The sequence below is a fragment of the Carassius gibelio genome, chromosome B21 (genome assembly GCF_023724105.1).
Source record: "Carassius gibelio isolate Cgi1373 ecotype wild population from Czech Republic chromosome B21, carGib1.2-hapl.c, whole genome shotgun sequence".
Taxonomy (NCBI): Eukaryota; Metazoa; Chordata; class Actinopteri; order Cypriniformes; family Cyprinidae; genus Carassius; species Carassius gibelio.
Window position 1 is genome coordinate 26,568,815 of NC_068416.1, and position 17,328 is coordinate 26,586,142.

General features: G+C 34.9%; 2 long non-coding RNA genes across 3 annotated transcripts; one reads left to right on the top strand and one right to left on the bottom strand.

The window, feature by feature from the left end:
* Positions 1-1,120: 1,120 nt before the first annotated feature.
* Positions 1,121-13,892, bottom strand: LOC127986533 (uncharacterized). The gene is made up of 5 exons (XR_008160887.1): positions 13,511-13,892; positions 13,157-13,289; positions 12,830-12,887; positions 12,496-12,719; positions 1,121-1,268 (listed from the first exon to the last, which is right to left on the bottom strand). It is a non-coding gene; the product is annotated as an uncharacterized LOC127986533 (long non-coding RNA).
* Positions 1,195-15,689, top strand: LOC127986531 (uncharacterized). 2 transcript variants are annotated; one of them, XR_008160886.1, is made up of 3 exons: positions 1,195-1,530; positions 14,773-14,861; positions 15,098-15,689. It is a non-coding gene; the product is annotated as an uncharacterized LOC127986531 (long non-coding RNA). The 2 variants fall into 2 exon arrangements; XR_008160885.1 differs by lacking the exon at positions 1,195-1,530 and adding an exon at positions 12,622-12,757.
* Positions 15,690-17,328: the final 1,639 nt, after the last annotated feature.

Consider the following 17,328-nt stretch of genomic DNA (forward strand, 5'->3'; position numbering starts at 1 on the left):
TAAAAAAATAAAAAAAATAATAATCCTGCTTTCTCACGCAAAGCACATTTTTGAAATTCCACTCACAAACGCATCTTAGATTTTTGTTCATTGACAATGTTGCAGGCAACAATCTCAAATAAACAAATAAACTGATTTAAAAAATGTTGATGCAAAATGCATATATAAAATTAAAATATTAACAAATTGAAGATTTTAGGCTATTGTTCCCTTTGTTTTCTTTATGCTTCAAGTTAAGTTCTTCTCTGAATGTATTGTTGTTTGCAATGTTGCAATGTAATTAACATATAAATAATATTATTTTGGTATTTTGCATGTGTGTGTGGATACTGGGTTTGATTCACATTCCTAAATATTTTCACACATGAACATTTGTCTCTTTAGTCTTCTTGTCTTCTCCCAGGAAGGAACATGTTGAAGCAGGTGATATGGACTTCACTCAGTGTTAGACAGTCTACTGTATCCAGAAGTATTTGCTTCAGAGGAATTTGTCTCATTTTTTTTACTGGATGTGGCTGTTCTGGCTCTTTTTTTTTTTTTTGCAGGTCTCTTTGATAAATGTTCTTGATCTACACATAGCATATATACAACTTTACACTGCAAATAAAAATGAAACAAAATTAATCCCTTGGTCCAAAATACAAATAATTTTCTACCCTTCTAAAATCTAAATATGAGATCATATGAACATTGAGGCATTTAGTTTTGTGTAGCAAAGCAATACTGAAACAATGATGACATGAGGGTGAGCAAATGATGATGATAGTTTATTTTTGGCAGAATCATATTAAAAAAACATACAGTACATACAGTATACACAATCTTTACATATACACAATATATTTGAATATTTGTAAGGTAGGACCAATGAACATTCCCTGGGCATTAAAATAAAATAATTTATAACCAAATTATGAGCGATAGTGCAAATACAAATGAACAAGGATACAAATGAAAGATACTGTGCAGCATTCAGGTATGAAATACTACAACGATAAATTAAATATAGCTTAATCCTTATTAAAGGTGTAAAGAAGTTAAGTCAAGATTGATGAAAAAGCGTTTTTTTTTTTTCACTAAACATTAATGACACAAGACAGCAACAGGTTTATAAAGCTGTTGTCTCTGGTTTTTCTCCCAACTAGTTACATTCAAGACATTTTATTGTAACTCAGTTAAGATCAGTTCAGTAATGTCTGATATGTGCTCACTGTGTGTGCACAGAAAACACTGTTAAACAACAAAAACAACAACGGAAAATAAAACACCTGTAAAAAAAATCTATATGGAAAACTCCTTTACAGTTAAGAGTAAACTGGCAAGACTTACATACTTTCTACTTTCTACATAAAGGTGGATTTCTGAACCCAAGCTGCTGAAGAAGCTCCTGATTGGATAAAGCAAGGACTGGAAACAATTAACTATTTCAGCTCCATCTGAAGAAACGTGAGCGATTCACAGAGTTTTGTCTGGTTGGTGTTCAGATGATCTGCTGGAGATATGAGCAACTGAAGATCAGCTAAACTCTCAGTAAGAATAAAGAAAAACATCTTCAATCGTTTCAATCTTAGTCTTGAGTCTGTCTCTGTATATGAACTGCATCACTCACCTCGTCTTTGATTCTGATACATCGAGATAACTCTCTGGTCTGTCTGCATCATGAGAGACTGAAAACACAATATAATATTGCTTTTAATTAGTCTATTTAGATATTTAAAGCTGGATGAATTATTGCATGTTAGAAGAGACGAATGAAGACGATGACAACAAAAAAGTTAGTTGTTCTCGTTTTATCACAAACTGAACAAGTTTCTCCAATGACAGACAAAACACCACACTAAAAACTAAAAAGTGACTTAATATATGACTCTTTGTGATTTCTGTGCAAGTCCTAAATCTATTCATCAAGGATTCATCAGGACTATTAAATACTCACATTTCAGATCCAGAGGAGGTTGACTCATACTCCTCCTTTTAACAAGATTCTCCACATTTGCTGGTTTTGATCCGCTGGCTTGTGAATGTTCATCCCTCCTCCTCTCCATTTGTCTCTTCTAGTGTTCCCTTCTTTTCTGTGTTTTCCCAAACAAACTGCAGTAAATAAACTGCAGGGCATTTATTCTTCTTAACATTACATTAAAATACCAGTCTTTCTTGGTCTTTCAGATATCAACATTTAAACAATAAGTATGTCGAACGGTCTCTGCATCCGTTTAAGAAGATGCTACAGCTTTACAAATCCTAAAAATAAAACTACAAAGCAATTATTAAACACAGTGAAACTTACGAATAAGCACCGTATTATTAGCTTTAAGATCCAAGATTAAAGCAATGTCCACAGAAACACACTTTTCGTCTAAATCCAGCAGAGCACTTCAACATTTAATCTGTGGGGAAAGAAGTGTACTCCCTCCTTTAATAGTAGACCTAGCCTACTCAATTTGGGACGTCCCATAACGTGATCTAGAACTATTTCTTAAAAATCTTTATCTGTTCAGAAAGCGGCATAACAATCCTGTTTTGTTTTGTTTAGGGTCTACGTGTTTTCCGGCGCGTAGTAAGCAGGTGCTGGCAGATCTTGTGAGCAGAGAGGAGAGAAGTGTGCCAGAAAAAAAGTTGAGAAGCGTGAAACTGTAGTCGTAAACATTCAGGGTCTTCAAATATATGTGTAGCTTTCTCATTACACTCAACATCTGACTGATTCTAAAATGATAATGAAAACCTAAGTGTGTAAACGTGAAACCTTTCATAATCCCCCACACATGTAATCTATATGTTTATGAATGAATAAATATGGAAGGGAAAATGAGTTCTGTCCATTGTCAGAATCAAACATCGCAATTTGCACTTTCACACCCAAATAGATGAATTTAAAAACCTGAACTGGATTGCATTACATCAATAATTGTTTAATGTGAATTTTATTATCTGAATTCATGATATAGATGTTTGAATGTGAATCTTTCAAATCCCAAACTGCACATAAAACTAAAGTCCGCAAATTAAATTTTAAGTTACTCTGTAAATACTCAAACACACACACACACACACACATCATTCAATATAGGCTCCTGAAGCAGAGAAAGTAGCAAGGCTTGATTTTGCACTGCATTGTTTTTTCCAAGTTGCATCATCTCAGGTTTCAGGCTACCTTCAATAAAACACACATGAGTTTGCTCTGAAATGAACTTCTGCTATCTAGTGGTTAAATGTGAAAATAACAGTTGGTTTAAGTCTTGATTTCATGTTTTTATCTTTGCTTATTTCAGTACAACACTTGTCCATAACTCAGAAAACTAACTCTTAAAGTATGCCACCTGTATTTATTATTGGTTTAATTCTGTAGACCAGCAGGAACATTCTGATAATAAAATGTAAAGCTCATGAAAGTATAGCAAAAGATCAATTATATTTTTACATTCATGAGCTTGTCAAATTTTGGAGCATTCTGCTGGAGGTGTAAATCTACTGACACATTTTTATAATTATATAATATTTATTGTGCACTGATGCCATGCAAAAACACCATCAACAATATACAAAACAAAAAATAAACACAGAAACTGACAAATTATACCTTGGCCAAGCCGTGGCGTGCCACAAAAGCTAAAAAAAGCATCATGTAGGCCAGTTGTAAACAGTGAGGGTATGTTGTGCCCCTTGTGTTACATTTGGAAGGTTTCCAATATCTGTGTAGCTTGCTTATTATAGACTTACTCCACCTCTGATGCTGGACTGAGTCTAAAATGATAATGAAAGTGTACATCTGAAACCTTTCAAAATCCCCCACACATATTTAAATGCCTGTTTATACCTATGAAGAATAAATATGACAGGTGAAATGAGCTTCTTATGTGTGAATCAAACATTACTAATGAAAATATTAATGAGAAAACCTGAATTGTAATCTATAATTGTATGAAGCTATGTGAAGTTATTTGATGTGAATTTGATTTTCTGAACTCTTGCAATGAGACTGCACATAAAACTTGATTCCCTCAAATAAAATATTTGTATTAGACAAGTGTAAAATTAATGTGGATAAAAAATGATATTTTGAACCCCATGTGGTTTTACACAACTTGATGAAGCCAAAAAGTGTTACCTTGTAATTGTCCCTCATACGTGAAACCCTCCGACCCGCCGTCTCTGTGCCAGTGTTGATTCTCCTGATAAACAGATTCACAGCGTCTGGGCTCCGTTACTGTGACTCATCAGGACGGTGGAGCATCCTCAGTGGTTTGGTTAACGAGATAATTTGTCAGCGAAGTGCTCGGAAAAGTGTGATGTTTTGCCAGACATCGTTTGCCGTAAATCCCTGTGTTTAGTGCAAAACTAACTCGACTAAACAAAAGAAAAACAAAACACAAAACAAAACAAAACAAATACACTGTGCTTTCTCACGCAATGCTAATTCTGAAATTCCACTTAAACACATCTTAGATTTTTGGTCATTGACAAGGTTGCAGGCAATGAGCTCACATAAGTGAATAAAATTTTCATGCAATATTCATTTAAAATTTTAAATATCAACAAATTAAAAAATTTAATTAAATTATTAAATTTAAATATAAAGATTTTAGGCTATTGTTCCCTTTATTTTCTTTATTCTTGTGTTTCTTACAAACAGTATTTCTCTGATTTTATTGTTGTTTGCAATGTTGCAATGTTAGACAATATATACAAATATTATTTTGGTATTTTACATCACAGATGTAGTGTGTGTGTGTGTGTGTGTGTGTGTGTGTACACAGGCATTTCTGCTTAAAATCATGCTAATACTGAATATAATTATACATACTGTATGTATAATTATATTCAGTATTAGCATTATTTTCTAACATGGTCATCTGGAAGTTGAATAAATAATGGAAATAAATCTTTCCATTCAGACAATATTTGGCCGAGTTACAACTATTTGAAAAACTGGAATCTGAGGGTGCAAAAAAATCTAAATATTGAGAAAATAATCTTTAAAGTTGCCCAAGTGAAGTTCTTAGCAATGCATATTACTAATCAAAAATTAAAGTTTGATATATTTACAGTAGGAAATTTACAAAATATCATAATGGAACGTGATCTTTAATATACCAATGATTTTTGGCATAAATGAAAAATCAATAATTTTGACCCATACAACGTTATTGCTGGCTATTTCTACAAATATACCTGTGCTACTTATGACTGCTTTTGTGCTCCGGGATCACAAATGTCTAACTTCATAATATTGTTATTGTATGAGCTGCGCTTTACTTTAGAAATTTTTTTTTTTTCTAATTTAAAGCAGTTTTAAAGGGAAGGTGATTTTCTGTTTCATGAAGTAAAGCGATTATTTCCGAATCCACCATTTGGTAATTAAATCTCTAATAAATCATGAATACTGTGTAAAGGACATCATTATCTATTGTAATGTTACAAGAATAATTTAGCAGAAAAATAATAATCTTTTATAAAAAGTTTAGGGAGAGCTAGAGCAGATAACAACACAACCCTTACAGAAAAGATAATTCTACTATAAATCCAAAAACAATGCTTACTATTGTTAAACCATGGTAATAACAACTTAAAAATTAATTAAAATATTAATTAATGTAAAAATAAATACAAATGGCAATCCATTTTCCAAAAAACAAAACATGGACACTGTAGTTCCACTATAATAAAAGCATGGTTAATTTTTGTAAAGGAAAAACATGACTCATGTTCAGTATTAGGATTTTTTTGTTAAAGATATTGTAGTGATGTACTACTTTTGACATGTAGGCAATTTAGAAAGTATAGCTTTGTTAAATCTCATGAATTTTAAAGTCATTAGAAAATGGAAGTGAAGAGAGAACTTTTAATTGTTTTGCATGAATCCAACCTAAAGATTTAAACCTTTTTTTATGTCAGGTCTATAAAAAAATTGTGTTGTCCATGAATTTGTGCGAGATTTCCCGGTCTGAATTTGTTTCCCAGTCCACCCCTCGTGGAAATTAATGATGCATACATGCGGTTTCATTTACTACACATAGGTCTACTGAAGCTAGCAGTGTTTTCAGCCTCTGCCGCCTCAATATATGATGAACACATAAACAGCATCTCTAGAACTGCTCTGAAAACTATCTTCATATCATATACAGAGAGACACCAATGTTCCAAAAAGACACCAATGTTTCAGGAGTTTAGTGCACATAATAGGACACATGCTTATACTGTAAGATAACTGTATTTGAGTTGATGCATATGCTTTTATTTATTATTTTAACTATTTTCCCCAAACCATTGTTAGATGCAGTGATTCCTGTAGTTATGCAAAGATTTGGTTTTCAAAAACAGTATCAGGAAACAATTTCTTATGATTTTAAATCTGCATTGAACTTCAGATCAATCTCAAAGTAAAAGGCAGTAAAAAGTCTGACTGTGTGTTGGATTTGTTCAAATGTGATCGTCTAAGTTCAAGTGATGAAGGATTGTGAAAGTCTGACAGTGTTGAGCACAGGGTTGAACCTGTAAGGTTAACCCTGCATTTTGTAAATGGTTGAAAATGATTAAAAGTTGAAAATAAACATTCATTAGATTAATTCATTCATTCATCATTTAATCCACAGTAATCAGTTACATTACTTTAATAAAGTAATTGAAAAAGTTACACTAGTATTACATTTTAAACATTGTAACTTGTAATCTGTAACTATTACATTTCCAAAGTTACCTTCCCAACACTGTGAATAACTACCGTATTTTCCGGACTATAAGTCGGACTTTTTTTCATAGTTTGGCTGGTCCTGTGACTTATAGTCAGGTGCGACTTATTTATCAAAATTAATTTAACATGAACCAAGAGAAATGAACCAATAGAAAACACTACCGTCTCCAGCCGCCAGAGGGCGCTCTATGCTGCTCAGTTCTCCTGTAGTCTACCCCTAATAAACATAGAGCGCCCAGCCATTTTTGTATAAATTCTCTCATTCTGTCTCTCTCTCTCTCTCTCTCTCTCTCTCTAGACAGTGTGTGTGTGTTTATGGATACTGGGTGTGATTCACATTCCTAAATATATTCCAATATAACACTGTAAAATTTTGTCTTCTTCTCCCAGGAAGGATCATGAGTTCAAGCAGGTGATATGGACTTCAATCAATGTTAGATCAGGCCTGTCCCAATACAGTATCCAGATTTGCTTGCTTCAGGGGCATTTTTCTAATTTTTACAGCATTATGGCTGTTCTCTCTGTGAGAATTACAGAACCTCAGACACTTTGATCTTCTGAGACACACAAAATACACACAGTGCATTAACATACAGACATCTGTTTCAACATCTCACTCAGAGAAAGTGCGGGAATGCCTCTTTCACATATGCAACAGTTCGTTGATCTCTTGATAAACAGACAAAACAAACATAGACAGGCCTCTTCAAGACAGAGTGCAGGTGCAGGACACGCCTCTCTCAAATATGCACAGAATGGTCAATAATAGAATATAATGCTCTACATTAATGCAAGTGGTGATATTTAAAGTATTAAAGTATAAGCCATGTTGGAATTAATGACCTGTCAGTAGTAAGTATATTTTGTAAAGCACAGAATGGGTCAAGGGTTTATAACATTTTAATGTATTAAAAAGGATTTTTCAACAGAACATAGGTTAGTATCATTTTTTATTTATTTATTTATTTATTTTTATTCCCAGTCAATGCTTCACACTCCTGTCCAGTTATTGGCAGTTAATGTACCATTTACACTGGTTCATGTCCATGAATGTGCATATGAGTTATTTACAGATGAAGGATGAGTTATTTGCAGCTGTGCAGTACTGAGATATTTTATGTGTTGTTCAGGGATGTATCCGAGCATTGTGAATTTTCCTTCATCCTCCTCTTCATCTCTCTCCTCTTCTTCCATCTTTTCTGTGTTTTCACAGTAAATAAACTGTGGGGCATTGTTTTTTCTCTCTATCTCTGTGAACGTTACTACATAAAACATTTTTTGTATGTATGTGTATTTATGTTTTCAATAAGTATGTCGAAAGGTTCCTGCATAAATTTACTTGATCAAGAACTGTATCTCTATCTGTTTAGTTACGTGCTTGCTCTACGTGTTCTCCAGCGCGTAGCAAGAAAGAGTTTGCAGTTCTTATGAGAGCAGACTCTGAGGCTGCCAAAAAACTAAAAAAAAGCATCATGTAGGCTAGTTGTAAACAGTGAGGGTATGTTGTGCCCCGTGTGTTACATTTGGATCATTTCCAATATCTGTGTAGCTTGCTTACTATAGACTTACTCCACCTCTGATGCTGGACTGAGTCTAAAATGATAATGAAAGTGTACATCTGAAACCTTTTAAAAAACATACATATTTAAAGGCCTGTTTATACATATGAAGAATAAATATGACAGGTGAAATGAGCTTCTTATGTGTGAAACGAACATTGCAGTTTGCCCTTTCAGGTCCAAATAATGAAAAAACCTGAATTGTATTCCATAATTGTATTAAGATACGTAAAGTTAATGTGAATTTGATTTTCTGAACTCTTGCAATGCACATTTGAATGTGAAATCTGTCATTCAAATCCCAAACTGCACATAAAACTAAATGTTTTTGAGCCCCATATGCTTTAACATAACTTGATAAAGTCTAAAAGTCTTATGTTGGGCCCCACTCTCCTACAGAATATAATGAGTAACTGATAATAAACTGATCCATTGTCATTAGAGAATGTAGGAAAATGTTTGAACAAATATGTATTAATTGCAAATTATTTATTTGCAAACCAAATGTAATTGCCCCTCATACTGTACGTGCACATACTATTCGAGTAAACGAATCAACTGATTAAAAAATTTTGATGCAAATTCATACACAATTTTAAATATTAACCTATTGAAGATTTTAGGCTATTGTTCCCTTTGTTTTCTTTATGAACTTAAATTCTTGCAGTTAAGTTCTTCTCTTATTTTATTGTTGTTTGCAATGTTGCAATGTAATTAACATATAAATAATATTATTTTGGTATTTTGCATCACAGATGTGTGTGTGTGTGTGTGTATGTGTGTGTGTGTATGTATACCAAATATCCCCACAAGGATAGTAAAACCTGACATTTTTTACATTTAGAGGACAATGAGGGTAAAAAATATAACAAGTAGAAAGTACTATTAACTATTAAATTTTTATCTGAAAATTTAACAACGCAAAAATGTTTAGGGTTAGGGGATAGAAAATATCATTTGGTCAGTAGAAAAGTAATTGAAGTCTATGGAAAGTCCCCTCAGTTCACAGAAACAAACACACGTGTGAGGGTGTGTGTGTGTGTGTGTGTGTGTGTGTGTGGGTGTGTGCTGGAGTGTGTGTGTGTGTGTGTGTGTGTGTGTGTGTGCGGGTGTGTGCTGGAGTGTGCGTGTGTGTGTGTGTGTGTGTGGATACTGGGTTTGATTCACATTCCTAAATATTTTCACACATAAACATTTGTCTCTTTAGTCTTCTTGTCTTCTCCCAGGAAGGAACATGTTGAAGCAGGTGAAATGGACTTCACTCAGTGTTAGACAGTCTACTGTATCCAGAATTTTTCTCATTTTACTGGATGTGGCTGTTCTTTCTTTGCTGGTCTCTTGATAAATGTTATTGATCTACACATAGGGTTATGCTACAAATAAAAACATACTTTCAGAACTCAAAACTAATCCCCAGGTTCAAAAAAAAAATTTTTCTACCCTTCTAAAATCTAAATATGAGATCATATGAACATTGAGGCATTTAGTTTTGTGTAGCAAAGCAATACTGAAACAATGAGGACATGAGGGTGAGCAAATGATGATGAGAGTTTATTTTTGGCAGAATCATATTAAAAAAACATACAGTACATACAGTATACACAATCTTTACATATACACAATATATTTGAATATATGTAAGGTAGGACCAATGAACATTCCCTGGGCATTAAAATAAAATAATTTATAACCAAATTATGAGCGATAGTGCAAATACAAATGAACAAGGAGACAAATGAAAGATACTGTGCAGCATTCAGGTATGAAATACTACAACGATAAATTAAATATAGCTTAATCCTTATTAAAGGTATAAAGAAGTTAAGTCAAGATTGATGAAAAAGCGTTTTTTTTTTTTTCACTAAACATTAAAGGTGCCATCTGTAATGTTTGGCAAAAAAAATCAGGTCATACTCCACATTCCATACCAGATGGGGGCAGTATGCCTCAATAAAGTGAACTGGTCTACTCTAGAGTAACAAACGAGAAACGGCATAGTCTCTATGCTCCGCCCCTACTTTCACAACAACACTACAGCCATAGCCGAAGCCTAACTGTGCGTTCACACCGCCGGCGTCTAGAGCATCAAAAATCGTTCTTGCCGCTCTGCTCACGACGCTACAGAAAGATTTATGAGCGCTCAGACGCTCTGACGTAGATCGAATGCTTATTTTGTATTTAAAGCTGCCGCAAAACAAACAAGCTTGTTGATCTCGTGCAGACTAACCACAAGGAGTTATAACCTCATTAAATATTGTTGTGGACGAAATATTAGGATCCTTTACTTAAAATGAACAATCTCAGACACCTTGGTCCACGTATCACTTTTAATTTATTTTTTATGTCCCTGTACGCAAACAGGGACACATCATAGATTAATACAAACGCTAAACAGCAATAATCAACCTGTCCTTTATTCTGCTTGAGAACTAATGTGCCAACTCTCAAGCATTCACCGTGAGACACACACAATTGACTCTTTTCACATGCTTTCACGCCACACATCAATTTTTTCGCGCACAGAAAAACCACAAAGCAAAGAGGATACGGACACCAACAGACTAGACAGAGCAGGTTAGTTATGATACATAGGGCTGTGCAAAAAATCGAATGAGATTTTCATGCACCTCTCATCAGTAAAGACGCTCCTGTAATTAGAAGTATATCTCCAGCATGTGCATTCAGATCAGGGTTGCCAGGTTTTCACAACAAATCCTGCCCAGTTGCTTCTTAAAACTAGTCCAAAACTAGCCCAATCGCGTTTCCGGGAGGTTCCCCGATAAAAATTGCTTCCCGGGGTTAAAATATAAATTTTTGGGAAGGGTTTCCCTGGTAAAATTAGCATTTTTGGGGTCTAAATATCACGTTATTGGTATTGGGATTGCTTCAAACCGCGGACATGAAAAACAACCGCAGACTTGGCAACACTGGTTCAGGTGGAGCGGCAGTAACTGCACAGAGCCTTAGTCTACCGACAACTAACACAAAATCGCTTTCAAAATCGACAAAGAATCGCCTGCGATTTTAACATCGATGTTGTGTAGATTGTCAGTGAATTATGGCTCTGTGTAGTAAATGCCAACCAGTGTTGCCAAGTCTGTGGGGGTTGTTTTTCATGTCCGCTGGTCACAGCGACCCCAATACAAATAACGTGATATTTAGCCCCTAAAATGTGAATTATACCAAGGCAACCCTGCTAAAAAAACCTATGTTTTAACCCCGGGAAGCAATGTTTTATCGGGGAACCTTCTGGAAGCGAGATTGGGCTAATTTTGAGAAGCAACTGGGCAGGATTTGTTGTGAAAACCTGGCAATCCTTATCTGAACACACGTGCTGGAGATATACTCCTAATTACAGGAGCGTCTTTACTGATGAGATGTACATGAGTAAAGACATGCACAGCCCTATATAATAAAATGGGTAACGTTAAGTTATAGCTAGCTAATTATCAAACGCGGCTACGGTTAGCCAACGCTAACATTAGCACGTTTATCGAACAGCCTTCGATACATTTCTATGTTATAACTTCCCGAAAACAAATACACAAACTTCTAGCGAAATACTAACAGCATCTTACTTGCAAATTCGGAGTCGAACCTCATTTCTTTAAGGTCCATCAGTTGTCTCCAGCGATTAAAAGCAGTGCCGATGTTTACTCTGGTATTCTTATCGGATTTGATTTGTGATTCCGAGCGCAGTTGTTTCCCTGTAGCGGGTGTTGGTCTTTTGCCAAGGGCTTCAGCTATCCTTCCGCTCTCTTCTTTGAACTGAAAGTAGTGGGCTGTACTTTCCACACGATTGACTCAGGTTCAGGTACGCCCTGCGAGTTATTCGTGTATTGCAGGTTGGCTGTTGGATATGTTGCCCGCATACCGCCTCCCATGGCCGAAACTGGTATTATAACACCTGTCGGGCCGGGGCTAGTAATGCTAATGCTAATTAAGGTTGATATCTCTGCAGCACTATAACTTGACATCCCTTCGCCCTTATTTCTTCTCATTCTTTTGATGCGTGTAGGTCATGTTATGGATATTTTTACCTCAATTTCTGCATATGGCACCTTTAATGACACAAGACAGCAGCAGGTTTATAAAGCTGTTGTCTCTGGTTTTTCTCCCAACTAGTTACATTCAAGACATTTTATTGTAACTCAGTTAAGATCAGTTCAGTAATGTCTGATTTGTGCTCACTGTGTGTGCACAGAAAACACTGTTAAATAACAAAAACAACAACGGAAAATAAAACACCTGTAAAAAAAATCAATATGGAAAACTCCTTTACAGTTAAGAGTAAACTGGCAAGACTTACATACTTTCTACTTTCTACATAAAGGTGGATTTCTGAACCCAAGCTGCTGAAGAAGCTCCTGATTGGATAAAGCCAGGACTGGAAACAATTAACTATTTCAGCTCCATCTGAAGAAATGTAAGAGATTCACAGAGTTTTGTCTGGTTGGTGTTCAGATGATCTGCTGGAGATATGAGCAACTGAAGATCAGCTAAACTCTCAGTAAGAAAAACATCTTCAATCATTTCAATCTTAGTCTTGAGTCTGTCTCTGTATATGAACTGCATCACTCACCTCGTCTTTGATTCTGATACATCGAGATAACTCTCTGGTCTGTCTGCATCATGAGAGACTGAAAACACAAAATAATACTGCTTTTAATTAGTCTATTTAGATTTTTAAAGCTGGATGAATTATTGCATGTTAGAAGAGACGAATGAAGACGATGACAACAAAAAAGTTAGTTGTTCTCGGTTTATCACAAACTGAACAAGTTTCTCCAATGACAGACAAAACACCACACTAAAAACTAAAAAGTGACTTAATATATGACTCTTTGTGATTTCTGTGCAAGTCCTAAATCTATTCATCAAGGATTCATCAGGACTATTAAATACTCACATTTCAGATACCAAGGTTGACTCATACTCCTCCTTTTAACAAGATTCTCCACATTTGCTGGTTTTGATCCTGTGGCTTGTGAATGTTCATCCCTCCTCCTCTCCATTTGTCTCTTCTAGTGTTCCCTTCTTTTCTGTGTTTTCCCAAACAAACTGCAGTAAATAAACTGCGGGGCATTGTTTTTTTTATTCTTCTTAACATTACATTAAAATACCAGTCTTTCTTGGTCTTTCAGATATCAACATCTAAACAATAAGTTTGTCGAACGGTCTCTGCATCCGTTTAAGAAGATGCTACAGCTTTACAAATCCTAAAAATAAAACTACAAAGCAATTATTAAACAGTGAAACTTACGAATAAGCACCGTATTATTAGCTTTAAGATCCAAGATTAAAGCAATGTCCACAGAAACACACTTTTTAACTAAATCCAGCAGAGCACTTCAACATTTAATCTGTGGGGAAAGAAGTGTACTCCCTCCTTTAACAGTAGACCTAGCCTACTCAATTTGGGACGTCCCATAACGTGATCTAGAACTATTTCCTAAAAATCTTTATCTGTTCAAGCGGGCGCATAACAATCCTGTTTTGTTTTGTTTAGGGTCTACGTGTTTTCCGGCGCGTAGTAAGCAGGTGTTGGCAGATCTTGTGAACAGAGAGGAGTGAAGTGTGCCAGAAAAAAAGTTGAGAAGCGTGAAACTGTAGTCGTAAACATTCAGGGTCTTATGCTGTGCTGTAACATTTGGAAAGTTTTAAATATATGTGTAGCTTTCTCATTACACTCAACATCTGAAAACCTAAGTGTGTAAATGTGAAACCTTTCATAATCCCCCACACATGTAATCTATATGTTTATGAATAAATAAATATGGCAGGGAAAATGATTTCCTATAACTGTCAGAATCAAACATCGAAATTTGCACTTTCACACCCAAATAGTTTAATTTGAAAAACCTGAACTGGATTGCATTACATCAATAAGTTGTTTAATGTTAATTTTATTATCCGAATACTTGATGTATAGATGTTTGAATGTGAATCTGTCAAATCCCAAACTGCACATAAAACTAAAGTCCTAAAAATAATTTTTAAGTTACTCAGTACTCAAACACACACACACACACACACACACACACACACACAAATCATTAAATATAGGCTCCTGAAGAAGAGAAAGTAGCAAGCCTTGATTTTGCACTGCATTGTTTTTTCCAAACTGCATCATCTCAGGTTTCAGGCTACCTTCAATAAAACAGACATGAGTTTGCTCTGAAATGAACTTCTGCTATCTAGTGGTTGAATGTGAAAATAACAGTTTGTTTAAGTCTAGATTTCATGTTCTTATCTTTGCTTATTTCAGGGCTTGTAAATAACTTAGCTTGCGGCCTCAATGCCTTGTTTAGTAAAATTATCTGCTGAAATCTATTGCAGAAACAGATATTCATTCAAGTCCCTAAAGTCTTCAGTTTGTTTGCAGACAAACTTGCTCTCAGGTGTTCACAGACATGCCCTTTGACCTTTCCAATATGGCGGACGGCTTACAGCGGCCCATAGAAACAACTGCTATAATAATAAAGTATCTAACCATATATTATATATTAATCTGTGTTCTTCTAGATGTTGCCATTTGATTTAATTTCAACCATGAGAGTTTATGAGTCCATCGTGGTTCACGAAACAACTCTCAACCTGCTGTTTATCAGACTGTGAGTAAATGTATTATTTATATAGCCTAAAACTAAATCTGACTACTTTTGTTGTCATAAATTTGACTTCTGACTATGAAAAATGACTTTATGATCCGGTTTGTTTTAGTGAACCTAAAACGCCTCTTAGCAGTCATAAATAAATCTTAAAATTATTCTATAGTTGTGAATTATATTTTTTGCTTTCATTTGTCCTTTTTTATTTGAATATTGAGAATGTTATATGTCGATTTTAGACCCAATGGAAGTGCAAGAGGACATACAACACCGGTTTCAAAACCACATCATTTCACAAATGAAGAAGGAAATGAAGTCATTTCACAGACTCAAATGAATTTCACACAAAAACAAACTGGAGTCGACGGGTCTTTCACCTGTTCTGAGTTTGGAAAGAGTTACAGAGATGAGATAAACCTTATGAAACACATGAGAGTTCACACTGGAGAAAAGCTGTAACAGTGCTCTTCACGTCTCATCATCTACAGGCCGCTCATATGAAAAAGCATGGTCCGAAGGCGTTTAACTAAACAAAGTTCACATTTAGATGCATGACTTACAAGTTATTTGACATTCAGATTAATAAAAAAAAAAAGATGGAATTTGTTTGAATAAAGTAATCTAAGAGGGTGATTTGCTATGATTAGTGGTGAAGTTTGAATCTGTTGGAGATTGCTCAAGCTCTGTCACAACCACAGTAACATGATCTACACGATTCAGCTTTACTGATCATCAAACATTGGTTTTTACATTAAACAATGTTTTTCTTTTTATTCTGTTTTTGCTTAAAGGGATAGTTCACTCAAAAATGACAATTGTGTCATCATTAACTCACCCTCATTTTTTGGGTGAACTATCCCTTTAATGCATACTCCTGGTTCATCTAAGTCATTATTGCAAAATGTATGTGCTCTTTACATCTTTTTATATTTAAGAAAAAAATGCATGTATTTTTGAAAAAAAAAAAAAATACATTGTACCTGCAAGCACTCAATTCTTATCAATTTTTCAAATGTAATTAAACAAATCCACACAAGCACAAAGGGAAGACAGATGTTTACTATTAGATGTAAAGCACATCTCACTGAGGTTTCTTTTTTATATAAAAAGTTATAAACAAATATAAAAAATAAAAGAAGTACAATTGAGCGATATTACAATGAACAGTCAAAAATGTTTTAAGTTTCTTCAGGTTCTGAAACAAGTCAAATGAGAACAACAAACAATGTGCAAAATGCTGGTGAAATGTTTTCTGAGTCTTTCAGATCAAACAGAGAAAAGCAAAAGGACAGAGATGCTTTAAAATACTGCAGATGATCTAGAGAGTTTAACACTCACATCAGGCCGAATTTCTGCTGCTGTCATTCACTTAAAACAACCTTACAGGGCTTAATAAATGTTAAAGGGATAGTCAGCCAAAAATAAAATCTGTCATGATTTACACACAGGTTCCAAACCTGAACACAAAAGAAATATTCAGAAGAATGTTAGTAACCAAACAGTTGCCGGCAGCCATTGACTTCCATGGTATTTTTGTCTATGGAAATCAATGGCTGTTTGGTTACCTGCATTCTTCAGAATATCTTCTTTTGTGTTTATGAGAAGAAAGAAACTCACACAGGTTTGGAACAACATGAGGATGAGTAAATGATGTCAGAAATGTTGTGCAACTCAAATGTGTCCAGCAGAGAGAGACGTGATCTAACATTATTGACAGATAACGGATGACTGATAAAGATGAAGATGAAGGAGCTGAAGAGCTCAAAACAAGCTGGATGAACTGAAGTGACCTAAAGAGAAAAAGAGAGCAATTATAATACACAAACTAGATTTGCAAAACAAACTTTATGTTTCTTTAGCGGTTGCTAGATTGTTCTTGGGTTGTTTACAATGCTTAAAAAACATTTCATTCTTATTTCAGTTCCACGCATCAGTTTTTTTCTCCTCTTCTAGACTATCTATCAGTCTCTCACCTCATCTGTGTCTGTCTCTAATTCACCAGAACGAAGCTCTTCAGATCCGTCTGCATCCAGACACACTGGAATACATAAAAGAGTTGTCACACATTTTAAATGCAAAAAATATCATTTATAAATGTGTGCTATACCTTGTGCTAAAAAGACCATAATAAAAGAGCCTGTAAAAAAAACCTGTTTAATGAGGCTTTGTTGTGACGGCTTACCTCATACAAACACCAACATGTTAAATGAACAGGAAATCGAAGATGACTGCCAAGATGGCGCTCTGACCATACACGCTTTAAAGAGCTCCGCAAACTCAAACGAATAGCTTGATTTGTAGTGCGGTAAGAAAAAATATTAATCTTTCTTTTGAAGCATAAAAGGCTTCCATTACGACTATAATGATTGAAAATGGGAAAATCTGAAAAAAGAAAAAACAAGAACGTGTGTCAAGCCAATGCCAATTCTGCTAAAGCTGCGTCGACAAAACAGCAAGTTTCGAACAAACT